At 42.4% G+C, this 21205-nt stretch overlaps 2 non-coding genes and 1 pseudogene across 2 annotated transcripts; all 3 read left to right on the top strand.

Moving 5' to 3' along the window:
* Positions 1-7992: 7992 nt before the first annotated feature.
* Positions 7993-8121, top strand: LOC140276259 (U2 spliceosomal RNA; annotated as a pseudogene).
* A 412-nt stretch (positions 8122-8533) lies between these two features.
* On the top strand, positions 8534-8647 carry LOC140275870 (U5 spliceosomal RNA). Its single transcript, XR_011908578.1, has one exon. It is a non-coding gene; the product is annotated as a U5 spliceosomal RNA (small nuclear RNA).
* A 298-nt stretch (positions 8648-8945) lies between these two features.
* Positions 8946-9133, top strand: LOC140276157 (U2 spliceosomal RNA). The gene has a single exon (XR_011908837.1). It is a non-coding gene; the product is annotated as a U2 spliceosomal RNA (small nuclear RNA).
* The last annotated feature ends 12072 nt before the right edge of the window (positions 9134-21205 follow it).

Raw genomic sequence — 21205 nt, 5'->3', positions numbered from 1 at the left:
ATTCAAACCATGCCTATGGTTAAAGTTGCAGTTCCCACTGGACCATTACTGGTTTATCGACCCTGGACTGAGACTGACATCATGGAAGCATAACAATGCTTACCAGATCCAGAGATTTCTGGACCCCATTTTGCTGATGAGTTGCGAGATTTCTGCGCACAATTCTGCCCGACCGGGGTTGAATTGCGTCGCATATTGGCAAAAAAGTTCAAACTGACCGACCTCTGCAAAATAGAGGCCAGTATGCTACAACTGGATTTGCGACCTACCAACAGTGAACAAGGACATAATGATAACGCTCAATATGAAGCAGCCATCCAAAGACTGTGTCAAGCCATCACCACTCAATTTCCAACCAAAATCAATATGTCCCACATTTACACCTGCAAACAGAAACCCGGTGAAGGGACTGATGATTTTGTACACCGCATCCTTGAGGAAGTCAGCAAGCACAGCGGTCATCAGAGACCAAGGGATTTGGGTAATGAATCAGGACCATGGGAGAGTATTGCATGCAATGCAATAATTAAAGGCCTCATGCCAGATGCCGCCACTGAAGTAAAGAACATTTACGTGGGATGGTGTGAGGGTCCTCGTTTGGCTGACGTTCGCCGATATGCTCGCCATGCTCAGAACCAAGTTGAGAAGCGTAAGATATAGGACAAGTGTGAAAAGGAGCTGCATTTGGCAGCCATGACCATGTATTACGCAGTTGGTGTAAACAGAGGACGAGGCCGAAGTCGAAGACGTGGACGTGTGGGAGAGGAGGTCGAAATGGGCCACGCCAGAGCTATGATCCGAATATTTGTTTTTACTGTGGCTGTGTCCACAGCTGAAAAATGATGAAATTGGGCAAAAGGCTGACTGAGGGTGGGAGGCAGGTTCTGGACGTCACGCGGCAGCGGAGCCTCCACTAATGGGTGATAGCACAAACACACTCACACATTTTTCCTGCTCTGTGTAGTGAAGAAACGCTTGCCGACTGTGATTCACGTAGTAAAGTTTTGCATGCTATTTCCGTCCTAGAGCAAAGATATTTCTCTCAGAATATAGGAACTTATGTTCATCAGTAGTGACGTCAGGGGAGTTTGATTGTCCTCCAAAGTTAAGTGGAAACCACGTTTACTCTATGTCTGCATCAGGCCAGGTTGTGAAGGAGAAAATGACATCACCCATTGCGTGTGTCACTCCCGATGGGCTCTCCTTCAAACACTCATTTTTGTTATCAGAGTTGTGTCCCATTAACCTGATGGGCTGTGATCTCATGTGTAAATTAGGCATTATTTTAACTTCTACACCAGAGGGTGTTAACGTTATGTTACAGCCTGACAAAGTTTTCACAGCAGTGCAGTTTGATTAATCTGCACTTACATATGCTTATGAGTGGAAACTTCCCAGCTCTCCTTTTTCAAAACAACTAGTGGAAGAAGCAAAAGCGTTAGTTTCACCCCTTTCTGATTTCATGCAACCTGCTGATTTGCACTGCACATCACACATTTCTTTGGGGCCTGACAATGACTATGAGAAGAAGTGAAAAAATATGTGCGCCTACTTTATTGGCTGTGTCGCTCACTCCAGACCAATTCGATTTTTTTAATGTTTGTGGTACTCGCCCTCACATTTCCTTGGCCAAACCTACACACTGGCATTGACAAGGTGTGGGAGAGTTTGTTGCTACATGTCAGAAAGAAACAGATTGGACCGTTTCACCTGCTGATCCAAATTTGATGTTTTCTGAACAATTGTCAGCATACAAAAAAACATTTTTGAGTACAATGCATTGTCAAAGAACTGTGGAATTAATTCCTACCACAGAATCACATTTTGAAGCATGTTTTTAATCTGAAAAAGATTTGTCTTCGATACCCATGTTGGCTGAAGTGCCCAATGATCTTTGGGCGAAGAGCAAATATGATGTGGGGTTGTTTATTGTTGAAACTAGATTAGAAGTAGATAAATATGAAGGACAAAGCAGTTTGAGCTTGGTTTGAGAGAAGGAATTAATTTTATTGCAAAATCCGAATTCATGCATAACTCGTCAAATAGATAGTGATGTGTCGTTCGTGAGCGATTCGTTCGATATGAACAAATTTTTTATATGACTCGGGAGTAACGAGTTGTCTCAGTGAGTGATTCGTTCATTTTCATGCAGTACCCTTCCTCACCACATGGCAGGCGGCAGCTTCATAAGCTCAGTCAGCAGGACAGGAAACAGTATTGATTCGTTCATGACTCAACTCCTCGACTGACGGGTCCTCGCACAGAAAACAGTATTGATTAGTTTACGACTCAACTCCTTGGGTCTTCGTTCATTTGTCACGTTTTAAATTCTACGTTTCATTTGACAGGCTGAAGAGCAGTAGGCACAACAGTTCGTTCACAAACCGGATCATTAATCTCATAGACTATTCTACCATCAACAACTTGGAAACCACAATCGACTCTCTAGATGCAGAAAAAGCATTTAATGGAGTGAGCTGGAAATTTTTATTCGCAGCATAAAACAAATTCGGGTTTGGGTCACACTTCATCAACTGGATAAGGATATTATATAGCTCCCCAAATGCAAGTGTCAGGACAAATGATCAAACTTCTCCAAGCTTCAGTCTGCAGAGAGGTACAAGACAGGGTTGGTCACTTTCTCCCTCACTTTTTGCTATTTTCATCAAACCTTTAGCAGCTGCTATCAGATAAGATAGAAATATTAAAGGCATCCAACCCCAAAATATTGCGCATAAAATAAGTCTTTATGCTGATGATGTATTATTTTTCCTTCAGAACTCAGAGACGTCTCTCACTCACACGATCACACTCATAAATAAATTCTCGGCACTTTGTGACTACTCTATCAACTGGTCTAAGACCACAGTTCTGCCCATTAACTGTAGGGTCCAGAATATACCTGCGATCACTTTACAGTCAGGTAATATTAGATATTTAAGCATAAACATTTCCTCCAGAATCTCAGAGCTAACAAAGCTAAATTATGTGCAATTATTAAAGAGAGTAGAGGACGATCTCTCTCGTTGGAAGTCCTTACCTATATCACTTATGGGGAGAGTTACAACCATTAAAATGATGACACTACCAAAAGTTAACTATTTGTTCTCAATGATCCCCATAAAACCATCTGCTACTTGGTTTAAGTCACTAGATTCATGCATCTCCAAATTTCTGTGGAAAAACAAACCACCACGTATTAGTTTAAAAACCCTACAGAAGACCAAGGACAGTGGTGGATTAGATTTACCTCATTTTCAGCACTATTCCTTAGCCAATAGGTTAGAATATATATCAAAATGGTTTAAACCTTGTTTGTTGTCACAGTTCCCAGAGACGTTGTAATCGTTGAGGATTCTATATTCACCCCCTCATTAGAGGCACGTGTTGCAGATTGATGACACTGAATCTTCTTCTCTGTTCATTGCTGGCATCATTCCCAGCATCGTAAGTGTTCGTGGCATTGTTAGCCTCTTCTTCTGGATCTTGATATCGAGCATCCTTTTGTATTTCTGGTTTGTAAGTCCTCTCTCTTCGTTCACCGGAGTCTTCGTCTCTTTGTCCTTGAGTTTGGGGATTTTTTCTTCTTTTGATGCCTTGACACAGTGTGACAGGTGATACCACGTGGGAGATCCTTTAACTTGGACTGCTGTCCCTGTGCTGCGAAATGGCTGTGCTGCTCAAATGGTCTCTCCTTCATCATATACACAGTTATTTATACATCACCTTCCACCATGAAGCGTTGTCCCTTTTTGTTTCTCTCTTTGTTCTTAAAATGCTGTTATGCATGTCTAAACCAATCCATTAAACTAGATCATTTTGGCAGTAAAGCGATCTACAATGTGCTTGGTCGCAAAGCTGCTCATCTGTGGTAAACAGCTCTTCAGAAAGGCATTCTTCAATTGATTTCACTAATTTTATATAATAATTTTGTGATTTCCTACAAAACTACACTTCTTCTCCCATCTGTCTGAGTATTTAATATTGTCTGGGTCCCGTTAAAACATGTATTTTTCCCATCTAATTCCTTGTTTGCTTTAAAACAAGTATTCCCCATTTTCTATCCCTTCAGTAGCCAACCAGTTTGTATGGAGTACACTGGAGCAACTTGACTGATCAGTAAAACACTGCTTTTGTTGTCACCGCAAGGCTTCCCCCGTCGGTTGTTTCACTGAGACACTACTGAGTAACTACAACTCAACACAGTTTATACACATAACATTCATATACATACTAACAAACAAACAAACAATAACTTATCGCAATTTTCTCATCTCTGTTTGAACGTACACCCAGGTAAATATTCCTGTAGTCTTCTCATACCGACTATGGACCCATTCATTGTTTAACTTCACTGTTTTGCAAATCCTAATTGAATATTACACATTGACATTGAACTTTACTGGATAAGCAGGTCTTCATTGCATTCAGCAGCCTATATGTGAGCATTTATGTGTAAGCTGTTCTTCTTTGCATTTATCAGCAGCAAGCAATTCTTCACTGCACATGCATATGCAAATAGTAAAACAATTCCAATGTGTTAGCGAAACCTTCTATATCACAGTGGTTTCTAAGGTCTATTTTAAGTTCTTTGCCATCAGTGAGATGACATTGTTTACAAAGTGTGTCAAATTATCACTGAAGATCTTTTCAGGAATTTCAAATCTAGAAATGAGTTATTTTACCCGTGATTTTGCTACTGAGAGTGCATCTGCTTGTGCACGTGGAAATATTTCAGACCATTTGGTAAAAACCTCTGTTGTCACTGAGCAGAATCGTTTCCCTTAACATTAATTTAGTTCAATGAAATCTACAAAATAATGAAATAATGAAATCCAAACAAATATGTTGAAAAAGATACACTGGCTTAGGGAATTATCTTCGTTTTGGTCTTAGATTGCCCTGTGGAATGTATTTTGCACATATTTGACCTGCTAGACAAAACTTTATTCATTTATTTATTCTAAAAAAAAATTTTAATAATTAGTAAAACCATATGCTGTAAAAACCTGGTTCATTATTGCTTCCATCCCTCCTGTTGAGACATGACATGGTCCGTGGCTCAATACTGCAGCATATTTAAACAAATTCTTTGGCAGTATGGTTTTCCTTCCGGTCATTCATACGAGTCTATTGTAGATGGCAATTGAATAACATCTAATAATGCTAAAATATTTGTAGTTTATACATTTAGCTGTGGATGTCAACATACCTGTTTTTCCAATGCTGTGTTAACACATGTACAGTTGAGAAGGCATACTGACTGTCAGTGTAAACGTTAACAACCTTTTTGTTATTTAATTTACAAGCTTCAGTTAAAGCTACCAATTCGACTGCTTGAACAGAGTAATTTTTTGGTAGTGGTTGTTTTAAGAAAACTTCAGTTTCTGTTACTACTGCAAATCCTGTAGCATTTGTGCCATCAGGGTTTTTTTCCTTGATCTGTTGAATAAATATAGTTATTTCTGCATTTTCATAACGTATATCAGTTAAGTCTGGCCTGGGTAAAACACTGATGGTTATTTCTGACATGCAATCATGAGGCTTTCCATCTGTGGGGTAGGTAGCAGTGTGGATGGATTAAGTGTAGCACATCTCTCGACAACAAGGTGTGGCTGTGAAAGAAGAACTGTTATGTAGGAGAGATGTCTGGTAAAGATATTTTGTTAAGTAACCATATCACAGCCACTGCATGAGGTACCTTAAGTGTTAATGGATGAAATAACACCATTATTGTTGATGCCTGCACTGCCAATGACTTCTGGCCATTGATTCAAAAGTACGATCTCGTCCCTTTTTCCCCCTTTCAGTGGACACTGGCCCCTAATTACCGCAATTCAGCAGGGCGTCTTTCATTAGAAGTACTGGACTCCCCCGTGCACGGTTTCAGCTCCGACCCTGGAAAGTGGAAAAAACGTTGAGATCTGGTTTGAGGACCCAATTGTTGAGAAAAGTCTCTCAATGAGACTCAGAGTTGCTGGAGTCAGTTAATGCAAAGGTTTAATCTTGCAGCAAGTTCAAGAATGTGTGTGTGTATGGGTGTATGTGTGCGAACGTGTGTGAGTTTGTGTGTGTGAGAGTTTAAAGAACCTGTTATCCACAGACAGGCATTAACTAGTATGGCACGGGTCCAGCCTGTCTCATCTTTTTTGGAAGGTCCAGCGCTCGGCCGTAACCCTTCTGTCTTTTTGGACTCTCACATACATTCGGTTAATCATAGAAAAATGAGAACAAAACTTTTTAGCCCCTTAAATTCATAAAACAGACATGGTGCAGTTATTTCCATTCTAGAAAATAAGAGTAATCACCACCATTCCTATAAATTCTGGATATTCTAACAATCTGAATCTTTTTTAAATGTTCGATGAAGCCCTTTGCTGTTCTGTTTAGAGACTCAGCTGATCATAAACCAAGTTTTGCTCTTGAACCAAGCTTCTAAACTCTTCACCTTTTTCATTTCTCAGTTAGTATTCACTTTAAAACTGATTAAAAGAAAAATTAAATGAATGCCTATCAACAAATGTGGGATCTAAACTCTAGTGCTTCCTCTAAAATAATTTCCTTTCTCAATTCAGAAATGTGTGTGTGTAAGTCCCAACACCCGTGATATCAAAACGGCTTTCTTTTCTCTCTTTTCTCTACACTCTGCACTGTGAGCACACACAACAAATCAGAAAGGCTTTTTTCTCTCTTTTCTACGTTATGGACTGTGGGGACACAAAACCGCTCTCTCTTTTTTTTTTTTTGATTGTGTGCCAGGGCGTTGTCTCACGTATTAGATTATGCTTAAGATACGAATGGGTTTATCAGTCACATCAGAATCCATACATACTGATCCTCCCGTAATAAAATGGTCGGATCTTATCAAACACACTTTGTTTCTTGTGACAAGTCAGCGAAACAACGTATACACGTCAAGACACTGAATCAAGTTTGCCACAAGAACTCATAAGTTTGGCAGTATTGCTCTGCCGTCAGCAATCATACACCCATTTTATTTTCATGAGATATGTGCAGGCACCTGTTCATCTACTGTTCTATCACTATGAATTAGTTTATCTATTATCAATAAGGATACTTCTACAACTACTATCAAAGTATGTCCGGACTTCTTATGTTGTCATTTGCTATATATGAATAAGTGGGTTGCTACTGAAAAGCATTAAGCATGTCACACAGCCCAAACATATAACATTTCAGGACACACCACACAGTTAACAACCACAGTGAAGCGTGTCAAAGCCCAAACATGTAACATTCAACAGGACACTTACACAACACATTCAAATCAAACAGTCAGACAACATACAAGAACCTATACCCCAGCCGGCATTGCTCCCTGCCTATTTTCCTACAACTCACTATGTGTGCGCACACCTTTATTCACAAACTCTTCAACTTATACTCTTTTACCGAAGCTGCTACAGCTCGATTGGCCAAATACCCTTAGATCCTATTTCGGTGAATTTGACATCTGCCTTGCATGTAACAGATTAGCGGTTTAGCAGTTTTAATTTAGTTTGAGTGAAGGAATTCATTTTATAGCAAAATCCGAAATCGTGAAGAACTCATGGAAGTAAGCTTATTCTCGGATTCCTGAATCTTTAGATTTGCTCTTTCTTTTACTGCAAAGTACAACGTTGAGCAGCACTAATGAGTTGTTTCTATTTTTGGCAGGCTTTACCTTTGCGGATGAGCCCTTTCTGTCTGTGCAAAAGAAATCTTGTTACTGTGCAGAGTGACTTCTCTGAGTAGAGTCGCCTTACTTGTTGCGACTGTGCCGATGTTCGAAGCTGGAGTGCAAAGTTGTTGCTTGAATGGTGCTCGTTGGAGCGTGCGGTAGTGTAAAGTTATACCATTTAAAAGGGCTGAAGAGTGCTCAGTGCAGCGGGTGGGCGGAGGTGCAAAGTGACACTATGGCCATAAAAAGAACACCGCTACAAGTGCGCATTGTGCCAGGAAGGGCCCTCGGACGTGAACCAGTGGACAGTTATCGCTTCTCGGCCTTTTGGCTAAGATCAAGTGTAGTATCTGTTCTTATAAGTTTAATGTCTGAGCTTGCTCCGTTCACTCCAAGCATCGACCCGGAACTGCAGTGCCGCTGGGAACGGTGCGCTCTCCTCTGCTCTTGTGAAAAAGCAAACAGCGGTGCAGGATGGAAGTTTCAGGGAGCCCAAGATGAAACTTTCTTTTAATCTGCTGAGAAAAGAGAGTGAATGCGAAGCAGACTTTAACACGGCTCTGGGAGCGAGCCGAGTGCGGGCTAACCGGGAGAATTGCTTGAAAGAAACGCGACACCGAATGAGCGGTCAGAACAAAGCCTCAATACGGTGTTCCCGTGTTGTTTTGTGGCTGCCTTGTCTTTTGCACAGAGTAAAAGACAAGGCAGCCATCGAATAGGGCCCGATTGTTCCTACTTGGTCAGCCGAGGAGCAAGGGGGGGGAGCAAGCGTCTCAACCAAGCAAAGCTCACCATGGGGAAGGTGGCTATGCCAACTAGCCTGATGCCCTGCTCCCGCAGTGATGGATAATCGTACTCTGGTTTCTCTTCATAACGTACAAGTCCTTCGCCTTTTACTAAAGACTTCTGTGGAGAGCAGCACTAATGAATTGTTTCTATTTTTGGCAGGCTTTACCTTTGGGGGTGAAGCCCTTTCTGTCTGTGCAAAAGAAATCTTGTTACTGTGCGGAGTGACTTCGCTGAGTAGAGTCGCCTTACTTGTTGCGACTGTGCCGATGTTCAAAGCTGGAGTCCAAAGTTGTTGCTTGAATGGTGCTCGCTGGAGCGTGCGGTAGTGTAAAGTTATACCATTTAAAAGGGCTGAAGAGTGCTCAGTGCAGCGGGTGGGCGGAGGTGCAAAGTGACACTATGGCCATAAAAAGAACACCGCTACAAGTGCGCATTGTGCCAGGAAGGGCCCTCGGACGTGAACCAGTGGACAGATATCGCTTATCGGCCTTTTGGCTAAGATCAAGTGTAGTATCTGTACTTATCAGTTTAATATGTGATATATCTATGCAAGGACTACATATTAAATGGATTTGTATCAATAGGAGTTGAAAAAGGAGCTTGCTCCGTTCACTCCAAGCATCGACCCGGTACTGCAGTGCCGCTGGGAACGGTGCGCTCTCCTCTGCTCTTGTGAAAAAGCAAACAGTGGTACAGGATGGAAGTTTCAGGGAGCCCAAGATGAAACTTTCTTTTAATCTGCTGAGAAAAGAGAGTGAATGCGAAGCAGACCTTAACACGGCTCTGGGAGCGAGCCGAGTGCGGGCTAACCAGGAGAATTGCTTGAAAGAAACGCGACACCGAATGAGCGTTCAGAACAAAGCCTCAATACGGTGTTCCTGTGGTGTTTTTATAAAATGCGGTGAAAAAAAAGGTGGGAATGCCCCATAGAAAACTAAAAGGTGGAGCGGAAGTGTTCGGCTGCAAGAAGGTGTGAATGTCCGACTATATTTGGTGAAAAGCAGGTGAAGCAAGGTCTGAATGCCCAACCTTACATCATCAAAAGCGAGATCAGAGGTTTTTGACTGCAAGAAGGCCATAGTTTGCCAAAAGCGGGTAAGGTGCGAATGACCGACTAAATATCAACAAAAGTGGGGGCGGAGGTCTTCGGATGCAAGTGGGTGTGAATATCCCACCATACAAGTATGGTGGAGAGGAAGCTGTGAATGGCCGACCATGGTTTGCAAAAAGCGGGTGAGAAAAGGTTCGAATGTCCAACCATACATGATCAAAACAGGGAGCGGAGGTGTTTGGCTGCGACAAGGTGTGGATGTCCACCCATAATTAATGAAAAGCGGGCCACACGTAGGTTCGAATGCCCAACCATACATCATCAAAAGCAGGAGTGGATGTGTTCGGCTACAAGAAGGTTTGAATGTCCGAGCATAGTTTGTAAAAAGCGGGTAAGAAAAGGTTCGAATGCCCGAACATACACCATCAAAAGAGGTAGCGGAGGTGTTCCGCTGTAAGACGGTGTGAATGTCCGACCATAGTTGGTAAAAAGTGGGTATGAAAAGGTTCGAATGCCCAAATTCGGCTGTGTTCGGCTGCAAAAAGGTGTGAATGTTTGACTAAAGTTTGTAAAAAGCGGGTAAGACAAGGTGCGAATGCCTGACAATGTATGATCAAAAGCGGGAGCGGAGATGTTCAGCTGCAAGAAGGTCTAAATGTCCATCATTAATTGCTAGAAAACATGAAAGAAAATTTTCGATAATCAATCCGCACATGATCATAAGTGGGAGAGGAGGTGTTCAGCTGCAAGAAGGTGTGAATGTCCTACCATAATTGCTGAAAAATGTGTTAGAAACGGTAAGAATGCCGGACCATACATCATCAAAAGCTAGAGAGGTGGTATTCGGCTGGAAGTAGGTGTGAATGTCTGACTAAAGTTCAAATATATTAACAAAAGCGGGAGGAGAGGTCTTCGGATGAGTGGTTGACAATTTCCAACCATAATCTATAAAATGCGGTGAAAAAAAAGGTGTGATAGAAACCTAAAAGGTGGAGCAGAAGTGTTCGGCTGCAAGAAGGTGTGAATGTCCGTCTATAGTTGGTGAAAAGTAGGAAAAGCAAGGTCTGAATGCCCAATCTTACATCATCAAAAGCGAGATCAGAGGTGTTTGGCTGCAAGAAAACGGGTAAGGTGTGAATGACCGACTAAATATCAACAAAAGTGGGGGCGGAGGTCTTCGGATGCAAGTGGGTGTGAATATCCCACCATGCAAGTATGGTGGAGAGGAAGCTGTGAATGTCCGACCATGGTTTGTAAAACGCGGGTAAGACAAGGTGCGAATGCCCGACAATGTATGATCAAAAGAGGGAGTGGAGGTGGTCGGCTGCAAGGTCTGAATTTCCAACCATAATTTGTAAACACCGTTGAAGAAAAGCCTCGAAAGCCCGACTATACACCATCAAAAGCGGGAGTAGAGGTGTTCAGCTGCAAGAAGGTCTGAATGTCCACCAATAATTACTGAAAAATGGGTAAGAAAAGGTGTGAATGCCCAACTATACATCATCAAAAGCAGAAGTGGATGTGTTCGGCCACAAGAAGGTTTGAATGTCCGACCATAGTTTGTAAAAGGCGGGTAAGAAAAGGTTTGAATGCCCGAACATACACAATCAAAAGAGGGAGCGGAGGTGTTTCGCTGCAAGAAGGTGTGAATGTCCGAGCATAGTTTGTAAAAAGTGGGTAAGAAAAGGTTCGAATGCCAGAACATACACCATCAAAAGAGGGAGCGGAGGTGTTCCGCTGTAAGAAGGTGTGAATGTCCGACCATGGTTTGTAAAAAGCGAGTAAGAAAAGGTTCGAATGCAAAAATATACACCATCAAAAGCGTAAGCCGAGGTGTTCGGCTGCAAGTAGGTGTGAATGTCAGATCATAATTTGCAAAAAGCTGATGAGAAAGGTGTGAATGACCGACAATAATTGCTGAAAAATGTGTTAGAAAAGGTAAGAATGCCGGACCATTCATCATCAAAAGCGGGAGAAGAGGTGTTCGGCTGCAAGAAGGTGTGAATGTCCGACCATAATTGGTAAAAAGCGGGTAAGAAAAGGTTAAAATACCCGACTCTACACAATCAATAGCGGGAGCGGAGTTGTTAGGCTACTAAAAGGTGTGAAAGGCCAACCATGGTTTGTAAAAAGCGGGTAAGAAAAGGTGCGAATGCACAATGTATGATCAAAAGAGGGAGCGGAGGTTTTCGGCTGCAAGAAGGTCTAAATGTCCAACCATAATTTGTAAAAACCGGGGCAGAAAAGGCTCGGAAGCCCGACTATACACCATCAAAAGAGGGAGCGGAGGTTTTCGGCGGCAAGAAGGTCTAAATGTCCAACCATAATTTGTAAAAACCGGGGAAGAAAAGGCTCGGAAGCCCGACTATACACCATCAAAAGCGGGAGCGGAGGTGTTCAGCTGCAAGAAGGTCTGAATGTCCATCAATAATTGCTAGAAAACATGAAAAAAAAATTTCGAATATCCAACCGCACATGATCATAAGTGGGAGAGGAGGTTTTCAGCTGCAAGAAGGTGTGAATGTCCACCCATAATTCCTCAAAAATGGGTAAAAAAAAAAGGTGCGAATGCCCAAATATATATCATCAAAAGCAGGACTGGATGTGTTCGGCTACAAGAAGTTTTGAATGTCCGAGCATAGTTTGTAAAAAGTGGGTAAGAAAAGGTTCAAATGCCCGAAAATACACCATCAAAAGAGGGAGCGGAGGTGTTCCGCCATAAGAAGGTGTGAATGTCCGACTGTAGTTGGTAAAAAGTGGGTAAGAAAAGGTTAAAATACCCGACTGTACACAATCAATAGCGGGAGAGAATGTGTTCGGCTACAAGAAGGTGTGAAAGTCCGACCATGTTTTGTAAATAGCGGGTAAGAAAAGGTGCGAATGCCCGACAATGTATGATAAAAAGTGGGAGCGGAGGTTTTCGGCTAAAAGAAGGTCTGAATGTCCAACCATAATTTTTAAAAACCGGGGAAGAAAAGGCTCAAAGGCCCGACTATACACCATCAAAAGCGGGAGCAGAGGGGTTCAGCTGCAAGAAGGTCTGAATGTCCATCAATAATTGCTAGAAAACATGAAAGAAAATTTTCGAATATCAAACCGCACATGATCATAAGTGGGAGCGGAGGTGTTCAGCTGCAAGAAGGTGTGAATGTCCACCCATAATTCCTCAAAAATGGGTAAAAAAAAAGGTGCGAATGCCCAACCATACATCATCAAAAGCAGGACTGGATGTGTTCGGCTACAAGAAGGTTTGAATGTCCGAGCACAGTTTGTAAAAAGCGGGTAAGAAAAGGTTTGAATGCCCGAACATACACCATCAAAAGAGGGAGCGGAGGTGTTCCGCCATAAGAAGGTGTGAATGTCCGACCGTAGTTGGTAAAAAGCGGGTAAGAAAAGGTTAAAATACCCAACTGTACACAATCAATAGCGGGAAGGGATGTGTTCGGCTACAAGAAGGTGTGAAAGTCCAACCATGTTTTGTAAAAAGTGATTAAGAAAAGGTGCGAATGCCCGACAATGTATGATCAAAAGAGGGAGCAGAGGGGTTCAGCTGCAAGAAGGTCTCAATGTCCATCAATAATTGCTAGAAAACATGAAAGAAAATTTTCGAATATCAAACCGCACATGATCATATGCGGGAGAGGAGGTGTTCAGCTGCAAGAAGGTGTGAATGTCCACCCATAATTCCTGAAAAATGGGTAAAAAAAGGTGCGAATGCCCAACCATACATCATCAAAAGCAGGTGTGAATGTCAGATCATAATTTGTAAAAACCTGATGAGAAATGGTGAGAATGCCCGACTATACACCATCAAATGCGGGAGCGGAGGTGTTCGGCTGTGAGTAGGTGTGAATGTCCGACCATACTTGCTGAAAAATATGAAAAAGCAGTTTTCACTTGGTTTGAGTGAAGGAATTCATTTTATATCAAAATCCAAAATTGTGTAGAACTCGTGGAAATAAGTTTATTCTCGGATTCCTAAAGGTTTAGTGTTGTTCTTTGGTATACTGCAAAGTAATACTTTCTTTTTTGTTGAAACCGATTCAGACATGGATAAATATGAAGGACAAAGCAGTTTTAACTTGGTTTGAGTGAAGGAATTCATTTTATATCAAAATCCGAAATTGTGTAGAACTGGTGAAAAGAAGCTTATTCTCGGATTACTAAAGGTTTAGTGTTGTTCTTTGGTATACTGCAAAGTAATACTTTCTTTTTTGTTGAAACCTATTCAGACATGGAAAAATATTAAGGACAAAGCAGTTTTAACTTGGTTTGAGTGAAGGAATTCATTTTATATCAAAATCCGAAATTGTGTAGAACTGGTGAAAAGAAGCTTATTCTCGGATTACTAAAGGTTTAGTGTTGTTCTTTGGTATACTGCAAAGTAATACTTTCTTTTTTGTTGAAACCTATTCAGACATGGATAAATATGAAGGACAAAGCTGTTTTAACTTGGTTTGAGTGAAGGAATTCATTTTATATCAAAATCCGAAATTGTGTAGAACTCGTCAATCGACGCTTATTCTCGGATTCCTGATAGGGTTTAGAGTTGTTCTTTCCTCTCCTGCAAAGTACAACGTTCTTTTTTTGTTTAAAGCTATTTAGACATTTAGACATGCCTTTTCTTCCCCGGTTTTTACAAAGTTTAGTAGACATTCAGACCTTCTTGCAGCCGAAAACCTCCGCTCCCTCTTTTGATCATACATTGTCGGGCATTCGCACATTTTCTTGACCGCTTTTTACAAAACATGGTCGGACTTTCACACCTTCTTGTAGCCGAACACATCCCTTCCCGCTATTGATTGTGTACAGTCGGCCATTTTAACCTTTTCTTACCCGCTTTTTACCAACTACGGTCGGACATTCACACCTTCTTATGGCGGAACACCTCCGCTCCCTCTTTTGATGGTGTATGTTCGGGCATTCAAACCTTTTCTTACCCGCTTTTTACAAACTATGCTCGGACATTCAAACCTTCTTGTAGCCGAACACATCCAGTCCTTCTTTTGATGATGTATGGTTGGGCATTCGCACCTTTTTTTTTTACCCATTTTTCAGCAATTATTGTCGGTCATTCACACCTTTCTCATCAGCTTTTTGCAAATTATGATCTGACATTCACACCTACTTGCAGCCGAACACCTCGGCTTCCGCTTTTGATTGTGTAAAGTCGGGTATTTTAACCTTTTCTTACCCGCTTTTTACCAACTATGGTCGGACATTCACACCTTCTTACAGCGGAACACCTCCGCTCCCTCTTTTGATGGTGTATGTTCTGGCATTCGAACCTTTTCTTACCCATTTTTTACAAACTATGCTCGGACATTCACACCTTCTTGCAGCGAAACACCTCCGCTCCCTCTTTTGATTGTGTATGTTCAGGCATTCGAACCTTTTCTTACCCACCTTTTACAAACTATGGTCGGACATTCAAACCTTCTTGTGGCCAAACACATTCACTTCTGCTTTTGATGATGTATAGTTGGGCATTCATACCTTTTCTTACCTATTTTTCAGTAATTATTGGTGGCCATTCAGACCTTCTTGCAGCTGAACACCTCTGCTCCAGCTTTTGATGGCGTATAGCCGGGCTTTCGAGGCTTTTCTTCAACGGTGTTTACAAATTATGGTTGGAAATTCAGACCTTGCAGCCGAACACCTCCGCTCCCTCTTTTGATCATACATTGTCGGGCATTCGCACCTTGTCTTACCCGCGTTTTACAAACCATGGTCGGACTTTCACACCTTCTTGTAGCCGAACAACTCCGCTCCGGCTATTGATTGTGTACAGTCGGGTATTTTAACCTTTTCTTACCCGCTTTTTAACAATTATGGTCGGACATTCACACCGTCTTACAGCGGAACACCTCCACTCCCTCTTTTGATGGTGTATGTTTGGGCATTCGAACTTTTTCTTACCCACTTTTTACAAACTATGGTCGGACATTCAAACCTTCTTGTAGCAGAACACATCCACTTCTTCTTTTGATGATGTATGGTTGGGCTTTTGCACCTTTTCTTACCCATTTTTCTGGAATTATGGGTGGACATTCACACCTACTTGCAGTCGAACAGCTCTGCTCCCACTTTTGATTATGTTTGGTTGGATATTCGAACCTTTTCTTAACCGCTTTTTACAAACTTTGGTCGAACGTTCACACCTTCTTGCAGCCGAACAACTCCGCTTCCGCTTTTGATGGTATATATTCGGGCATTCGAACCTTTTCTTTCCCGCTTTTTACCAACTATGGTCGGACATTCGCACCATCTTTCAGCGGAACACCTCCGCTCCCTCTTTTGATGGTGTATGTTCGGGCATTCGCACCTTTTCTTACCTGCTTTTTACAAACTTTGGTCGGACGTTGACACCTTCTTGCAGCCGAACACCTCCGCTTCCACTTTTGATGGTATATATTCGGGCATTCGAACCTTTTCTTACCCGCTATTTACCAACTATGGTCGGACATTCGCACCATCTTACAGCGGAACACCTCTTCTCCCGCTTTTGATGATGAATGGTCCGGAATTCTTACCTTTTCTAACACATTTTTCAGCAATTATTGTCGGTCATTCACACCTTTCTCCTCAGCTTTTTGCAAATTATGATCTGACATTCACACCTACTTGCAGCCGAACACCTCGGCTTCCGCTTTTGATGGTGTATATTTTGGCATTCGAACCTTTTCTTACCCGCTTTTTACAAACCATGGTCGGACTTTCACACCTTCTTTTAGCCGAACAACTCCGCTCCCGCTATTGATTGTGTAGAGTCGGGTATTGTAACCTTTTCTTACCCGCTTTTTACCAACTATGGTCGGACATTCACACCTTCTTACAGCGGAACACCTCCGCTCCCTCTTTTGATTGTGTATGTTCTGGCATTTGAACCTTTTCTTACCCACTTTTTACAAACTATGCTCGGACATTCACACCTTCTTGCAGCGAAACACCTCCGCTCCCTCTTTTGATTGTGTATGTTCGGGCATTCAAACCTTTTCTTACCCGCCTTTTACAAACTATGGTCGGACATTCAAACCTTGTGGCCGAACACATCCACTTCTGCTTTTGATGATGTATAGTTGGGCATTCAAACCTTTTCTTACCCATTTTTCAGTAATTATTGGTGGACATTCAGACCTTCTTGCAGCTGAACACCTCTGCTCCCGCTTTTGATGGTGTATAGTCGGGCTTTCGATGCTTTTCTTCAACGGTGTTTACAAATTATGGTTGGAAATTCAGACCTTGCAGCCGAGCACCTCCGCTCCCTCTTTTGATCATACATTGTCGGGCATTCGCACCTTATCTTACCCGCGTTTTACAAACCATGGTCGGACTTTCACACCTTCTTGTAGCCGAACAACTCCGCTCCCACTATTGATTGTGTACAGTCGGGTGTTTTAAACTTTTCTTACCCGCTTTTTACCAATTATGGTCGGACATTCAAACCTTCTTGTAGCAGAACACATCCACTTCTTCTTTTGATGATGTATGGTTGGGCATTCGCACCTTTTCTTACCCATTGTTCTGGAATTATGGGTGGACATTCACACCTACTTGCAGTCGAACAGCTCTGCTCCCACTTTTGATTATGTTTGGTTGGATATTCGAACCTTTTCTTAACCGCTTTTTACAAACTTTGGTCGGACGTTCATACCTTCTTGCAGCCGAACAACTCCACTTCCGCTTTTGATGGTATATATTCGGGCATTCGAACCTTTTCTTACCCGCTTTTTACCAACTATGGTCGGACATTCGCACCATCTTACAGCGGAACACCTCCGCTCCCTCTTTTGATGGTGTATGTTCGGGCATTCGCAGCTTTTCTTACCTGCTTTTTACAAACTTTGGTCGGACGTTGACACCTTCTTGCAGCCAAACACCTCCGCTTCCGCTTTTGATGGTATATATTCGGGCATTCGAACCTTTTCTTACCCGCTTTTTACCAACTATGGTCGGACATTCGCACCATCTTACAGCGGAACACCTCCGCTCCCTCTTTTGATGGTGTATGTTCGGGCATTCGCACCTTTTCTTACCCGCTTTTTAAAAACTATGCTCGGACATTCACACCTTCTTTCAGCGAAACACCTCCGCTCCCTCTTTTGATTGTGTATGTTCTTGCATTCGAACCTTTTCTTACCCACTTTTTACAAACTATGCTCGGACATTCACACCTTCTTGCAGCGAAACACCTCCGCTCCCTCTTTTGATTGTGTATGTTCGGGCATTCGAACCTTTTCTTACCCGCCTTTTACAAACTATGGTCGGACATTCAAACCTTCTTGTAGCAGAACACATCCATTTCTTCTTTTGATGATGTATGGTTGGGCATTCGCACCTTTTCTTACCCATTTTTCAGGAATTATGGGTGGACATTCACACCTACTTGCAGTCGAACAGCTCTGCTCCCACTTTTGATTATGTTTGGTTGGATATTCGAACCTTTTCTTAACTGCTTTTTACAAACTTTGGTGAGACGTTCACACCTTCTTGCAGCCGAACACCTCCGCTTCCGCTTTTGATGGTATATATTCGGGCATTCGAACCTTTTCTTACCCGCTTTTTACCAACTATGGTCGGACATTCGCACCATCTTACAGCGGAACACCTCCGCTCCCTCTTTTGATGGTGTATGTTCGGGCATTCACACCTTTTCTTACCCGCTTTTTTACAAACTATGGTCGGACATTCAAACCTTCTTGTAGCCGAAAACCTCCACTCCCTCTTTTGATCATACATTGTCGGGCATTCGCACATTTTCTTACCCGCTTTTTACAAACTATGCTCGGACATTCAAACCTTCTTGTAGCCAAACACATCCACTCCTGCTTTTGTTGATGTATGGTTGGGCATTCGAACCTACTTGTTGCCCGCTTTTCATTAAATACGGGTGGATATTCACACCTTGTCGCAGCCAAACACCTCCGCTCCCTGTTTTGATCATGTAAATTTGGACATTCGCACCTTTTCTCACCCGCTTTTTGCAAACTATGGTCGGCCATTCACAGCTTCCTCTCCATCATACTTGTATGGTGGGATATTCACACCCACTTGCATCCGAAGACCTCCGCCCCCACTTTTGTTGATATATAGTCGGTCATTCACACCTTACCCGTTTTCTTGCAGCCAAACACCTCTGATCTCGCTTTTGATGATGTAAGATTGGGCATTAAGACCTTGCTTTTCCTGCTTTTCACCAACTATAGACGGACATTCACACCTTCTTGCAGCCGAACACTTCCGCTCCACCTTTTAGGTTTCTATCACACCTTTTTTTTCACCGCATTTTATAGATTATGGTTGGAAATTGTCAACCACTCATCCGAAGACCTCTCCTCCCGCTTTTGTTAATATATTTGAACTTTAGTCAGACATTCACACCTACTTGCAGCCGAACACCACCTCTCTAGCTTTTGATGATGTATGGTCCGGCATTCTTACCGTTTCTAACACATTTTTCAGCAATTATGGTAGGACATTCACACCTTCTTGCAGCTGAACACCTCCTCTCCCACTTATGATCATGTGCGGATTGATTTTCGAAAATTTTCTTTCATGTTTTCTAGCAATTAATGATGGACATTTAGACCTTCTTGCAGCTGAACACCTCCGCTCCCGCTTTTGATCATACATTGTCAGGCATTCGCACCTTGTCTTACCCGCTTTTTACAAACTTTAGTCAAACATTCACACCTTTTTGCAGCCGAACACAGATTTTTCAGCCGAATTTGGGCATTCGAACCTTTTCATACCCACTTTTTACCAACTATGGTCGGACATTCACACCGTCTTACAGCGGAACACCTCTGCTCCCTCTTTTGATGGTGTATGTTCGGGCATTCGAACCTTTTCTTACCCGCTTTTTACAAACTATGCTCGGACATTCAAACCTTCTTGTAGCCGAACACATCCACTCCTGCTTTTGATGATGTATGTTTGGGCATTCGAACCTACTTGTTGCCCGCTTTTCATTAATTATGGGCGGACATTCACACCTTGTCGCAGCCAAACACCTCCGCTCCCTGTTTTGATCATGTATGGTTGGACATTCGCACCTTTTCTCACCCGCTTTTTGCAAACTATGGTCGGCCATTCACAGCTTCCTCTCCACCATACTTGTATGGTGGGATATTCACACCCACTTGCATCCGAAGACCTCCGCCCCCACTTTTGTTGATATTTAGTCGGTCATTCGCACCTTACCCGCTTTTGGCAAACTATGGCCTTCTTGCAGCCAAAAACCTCTGATCTCGCTTTTGATGATGTAAGGTTGGGCATTCAGACCTTGCTTCAGCTGCTTTTCACCAAATATAGTCGGACATTCACACCTTCTTGCAGCCGAACACTTCCGATCCAACTTTTAGATTTCTATGGGGCATTCACACCTTTTTTTTCACCGCATTTTATAAAAACACCACAGGAACACCGTATTGAGGCTTTGTTCTGACCGCTCATTCGGTGTCGCGTTTCTTTCAAGCAATTCTCCTGGTTAGCCCGCACTCGGCTCGCTCCCAGAGCCGTGTTAAAGTCTACTTCGCATTCCGCACCTCCGCCCACCCGCTGCACTGAGCACTCTTCAGCCCTTTTAAATGGTATAACTTTACACTACCGCACGCTCCAGCGAGCACCATTCAAGCAACAACTTTGCACTCCAGCTTCGAACATCGGCACAGTCGCAACAAGTAAGGCGACTCTACTCAGAGAAGTCACTCTGCACAGTAACAAGATTTCTTTTGCACAGACAGAAAGGGCTTCATCCGCAAAGGTAAAGCCTGCCAAAAATAGAAACAACTCATTAGTGCTGCTCAACGGTGTACTTTGCAGTAAAAGAAAGAGCAAATCTAAAGATTCAGGAATCCGAGAATAAGCTTACTTCCATGAGTTCTTCACGATTTCGGATTTTGCTATAAAATGAATTCCTTCACTCAAACTAAATTAAAACTGCTAAACCGCTAATCTGTTACATGCAAGGCAGATGTCAAATTCACCGAAATAGAATCTAAGGGGATTTGGCCAATCGAGCTGTAGCAGCTTCGGTAAAAGAGTATAAGTTGAAGAGTTTGTGAATAAAGGTGTGCGCACACATAGTGAGTTGTAGGAAAATAGGCAGGGAGCAATGCCGGCTGGGGTATAGGTTCTTGTATGTTGTCTGACTGTTTGATTTGAATGTGTTGTGTAAGTGTCCTGTTGAATGTTACATGTTTGGGCTTTGACATGCTTCACTGTGGTTGTTAACTGTGTGGTGTGTCCTGAAATGTTATGTTTGGGCTGTGTGACATGCTTAATGCTTTTCAGTAGCAACCCACTTATTCATATATAGCAACTGACAACATAAGAAGTCCGGACATACTTTGATAGTAGTTGTAGAAGTATCCTTATTGATAATAGATAAACTAATTCATAGTGATAGAACAGTAGATGAACAGGTGCCTGCACATGTCTCATGAAAATAAAATGGGTGTATGATTGCTGACGGCAGAGCAATACTGCCAAACTTATGAGTTCTTGTGGCAAACTTGATTCAGTGTCTTGACGTGTATGCGCTGTTTCGCTGACTTGTCACAAGAAACAAAGTGTGTTTGATAAGATCCGACCATTTTATTACGGGAGGATCAGTATGTATGGATTCTGATGTGACTGATAAACCCATTCGTATCTTAAGCATAATCTAATACGTGAGACAA

Source organism: Leuresthes tenuis, unplaced genomic scaffold, assembly GCF_036924035.1.
Source record: "Leuresthes tenuis unplaced genomic scaffold, fLeuTen1.0.hap1 SCAF_18, whole genome shotgun sequence".
Taxonomy (NCBI): Eukaryota; Metazoa; Chordata; class Actinopteri; order Atheriniformes; family Atherinopsidae; genus Leuresthes; species Leuresthes tenuis.
Note: the sequence above shows the minus strand (reverse complement) of the source record. Positions and strands in the feature narration are given on the sequence as shown.